Genomic DNA, 4043 nt, shown 5'->3' with positions numbered 1-4043 from the left:
AGATAATGTTTTACATACATAGTCATACAATCAAAATAAATAACTAAAAAATAAAATAAATGTAATGGGATCATGCACATTAAAATGCAAATTTAATTATAAGTATTTGATTTTTGTAATTTGATTACACAATTGCATTACTAGACAAATCTGTGCTCATGTTTACACAGTATAGCAAGTTTGTTCTAATTCTTTTTGTTTTGCAGCACTTGTTCAAGGTCAACCTCAGACTTTACACAGAAGAAGACAGAGCATGGAAAAACCTCCCTTGTGTAAGTGTTCAATTGAAATTATAAACCGTTTATAGATTCAAATGGCTTATACTGCTTTTTCATAAAATCGTGTACGTGTTGGGTTTGTTGTGGACAGTAGTCAATATTTAGATCACACTGACATTAGGATATCAATTCTATTTTTTTGTCAGCAACAGTGTGTAAACTTTGTGTTTATTATACAACAAAGTCTACTCAGTTCTTAATATTGAAGATATAGCTGACACTGTTTCTATAAAATAGTTGACAAATTGCAAACGTACTCGTGCTTTGCACATCCTGCCCAATGTTCACTGCAAACTGGACGACTTAAAACAAATACATAAATGCATGAATGTAGGATATGCTTTACATTAAGTGCTCAAAAAAGTGATAAGAATCAATTCAAAGAAATTAATCTGACTTTGCAGCACTAATCAGATTATTTTTTGTGTTTTAAAATCAAGGTTTTTGTTGTTGTTTACTTTAGATCATGAGTCACCACTGACTGTTGTAGTGTTTGGAAACTCTACGTCTGTCCAGTTTGAACCTGGAAACATTCTACTTGGAGAGGAAAAGCCATGTTTTAAAACTACAGAAACATCCAGGATTTTTCCTTCACAGAGGGAGATAGCAGAACATCACATCTCTGTAATCAACATGATTGACTTACATGAGACTTTACTGAACTTGCCCTCTACGGATCATCACATTAATCAACTAGTGAATGAAAATAAAATCCATGTCTTCATCTTTGTCGTGCGACTGGGTCAGTTAACAGATGCTGATAAGGTGAGTCTTAAATGGCTTCAGAATGTGTTTGGTGACAAAGTTCTTCAGTTTGTGATGATTCTCTTCACCTATGAGAGAGAAGAAGAGTGTAACACGATAAAAGATGATCTGAAGAACAGCCCTATTCTGGAGCAGCTGCTGGAGAAACGTGGAGAAACATATCAGACCTGCAACAAGATGATGAACAACCAATCAGAGATGAGAGACCTAATAAAGAAGATTGAGCATCTGTTTAATGAGAATCAACAGCAGAGCTACACTGGAGAGAGGCAAGAAAGACAATACCTGGAAAAGAAGGAAAATAAAAGTTGTAAGTGATTTGTTTTTGTTTCCAGATTTTCTCCTTTGTGTGTGTGTGTGTGTGTGTGTGTGTGTGTGTGTGTGTTTCTATGTATTTTTACTCTTAATGTTATCTTATCAGAAAAGTCATTTACTTCAGAAAAAGCATATATATGGATCTGGGTGGTTGAGAATTACTGCACTAAATTAGTAGAATTAGTGTAAATTAAAGGAGACAGTGTAGTGTTGTTCATTCTGTGTATATTCATGCACTGCATAGTTGTTGAGATTGCTTGAACTGACATTTACATTTATTTACTTAGCATACACTATTAATTAACATGGACATTGTACGTTAATAAAACATTTCTGTAAATGTACCAGAATTAGCCAAAGGCTATTTTTCATCCGTAGTGCAGCCTTCTCTTTTGCGCAGTCTTGTCTTTTAGGAAGGGCCTGATCTTCCAAATATTGTGCAACACAAACCTGCATGACCATTCTGTCATTGATGGTCAGCTGACCTTCAAGACCACAATGCAAAGATTACCCCAAGGTTTCTGGCTGATCTGGTTTGGGTTATTGATGATTATCCTAACTAGGGATGCACCGAAATGAAAATTCTTGGTCAAAGCCGAACAAAATGAAACACTGGGCCGAAGGCCGAATAACAAACACGGTTTTTTCACATTTTTTTCCCCCTGGTATTTTGCCAATTTTTTTTCACCATTTCATAAATTAAATACCCAAATGTAGCTTTTTGCTGTTTTCTTGCTTTTCAACGAAAAAAACAATTACAAAACAACAATTTAAAAATATTTACTTAAAACTGAACTTTTTTTAACATTCTAGCAGACATTATAAAGCACAATTTAAATCAAAATTAATAAGTTAGTAAAAAAAACATTTTGGTAATTTTTGAGACACCGTTCTTGAATCAGGCATGTTTTTTTTTTTTTACTGTACAAATAAAGGAAGCCTTGCTGAGCAGAAGATAATTATTTTAAAACATTAGAAAATATTTCAGATCCCACAGATACAAATCTAATACATATTTGAACACTATGTGTGAATGTTATAATAAATGTAATATTATAGCTGTTGTAATTATTATTATCATTATTATTGTCTTTTTTATTTTATTTTACAGAACAACAGTAAAATTACAATACTAACCTTTATGAATATTGATGAAGCTTTTATTTTGGCGGAAACCCCCCAGGAGGACCTCAGTGCTTCTTTTTGTTGATTTATAAATGATTCTCATTAAGAATTTGGGAAGATATTTGTCACAGCTATCACATTGTCACATCCAAGCCTTTTAAAAAATTCATAAAACTGTTACTGAACCACTTGACGTTTAGCTATTTCAGCACAGACTTTACTCGTGCTTTGGACTTTGAACCCTGGCTAAAGAGCAGATAGTGCCGCGAGCTCATGCAGCGCTGTCTGGATACATGCAATTCGTGCGTGTACTAGAAAATATAATATTCTGCAGTTTATTTACTAATTGTTTAAGGCCACTTCGCGATTTCAATCATCACACAGTAACCAGCAACAACCACCCCTTCCTCTTCTCATCGGAGACATGCAATGCAGCCAGGGCCGCATTAAGGCCTCAATGGGCCCCGGGGCTATGACTTACTGCAGGGCCCCCCCCGTCACAATAATTATATAGCTTAACATAGGATTTTTATCCAATCAAAGTTTCATAATTCTTGTTACCAATTCCAATATCTCAAAATAAAAATACTAGCCTATGTAAAAACAAACTCACTGAAGACAAGTAAACAGTCATGAATTACAATAGAACAAAGAAATTGACCTACAAACACTTAAAGCACTGAATAAGAAATATATTGTATAAAATAAATAGACTACAAATAGACTGAATAGTCTTCACTGTGTAAATTCAATATACATTATTTTACAAAAGCGATTCGGTCAAGGACAGTGAGTGATTTTCTTTCTAATGTTTAATTTACATTATTGACACAAATGGCAAGAGCAGCTATATTAGGCTGCTTTGGAGGAATAGTTCACCCAAAAATTAAAGTTATATTGTTGTTGTTCTAAACCTGAATGAGTTTCATTCTTCTGTTCAATGCAAACGTATATCTTTGGAACAATACTGGTAACAAAACAGTGGCTGTGCCCCCATGACTTCCATAGTATGGAGAAAAAAAAAACCACCATTGGAGTCAACAGGGACCAGAAGCTTTCTGGTGGTTACGAATATTCTTCAAAATATCTTATTTTATGTTGAGGAGAACAAAGAAATTCATACAGGTTCAGAACAACTTGAAACTGAGTAAATAATATTATTTGTATTGTGTGTATTGTGTATTTGTATTGTGTGTAAACTGATACTATAATATTTAAATTTTTGGGTGAACTATATCCCTTTAAAATCTCATCATATAATGCCAGGATCGCATAATAGCCAACTAGTGCACATGTAGCCTACTACTACACATGCTTTATATTTAACTATTAACGTTTATTTAAGACACAAATGACTGTGTTGACGAGGAGACAGGCATTTTGACACATAACTATGTATATTCGAACGTTTAAACACAAGGCGCGAAAAATAACTCTTTTGTTTAGTCAGGCGCTGTACGAGCAAGTATCAGAAACCGTCTTAAAGCGTGCATTTGCCAAAATGAATTCTGTCCCACTGCTTAAAGGGGTCATATGATGCTGCTAAAAATAACATTATTT

At 34.0% G+C, this 4043-nt stretch overlaps 1 pseudogene; it reads left to right on the top strand.

Moving 5' to 3' along the window:
- Positions 1-217: 217 nt before the first annotated feature.
- LOC107672902 (interferon-induced very large GTPase 1-like) overlaps positions 218-4043 on the top strand; it is a 15044-nt pseudogene continuing 11218 nt past the window's right edge.

Source organism: Sinocyclocheilus anshuiensis, unplaced genomic scaffold (assembly GCF_001515605.1).
Source record: "Sinocyclocheilus anshuiensis isolate Anshui unplaced genomic scaffold, SAMN03320099.WGS_v1.1 scaffold464, whole genome shotgun sequence".
Lineage (NCBI taxonomy): Eukaryota > Metazoa > Chordata > Actinopteri > Cypriniformes > Cyprinidae > Sinocyclocheilus > Sinocyclocheilus anshuiensis.
The sequence above is the reverse complement of the archived record's forward strand: the minus strand, read 5'-3'. Positions and strand labels throughout refer to the sequence as shown.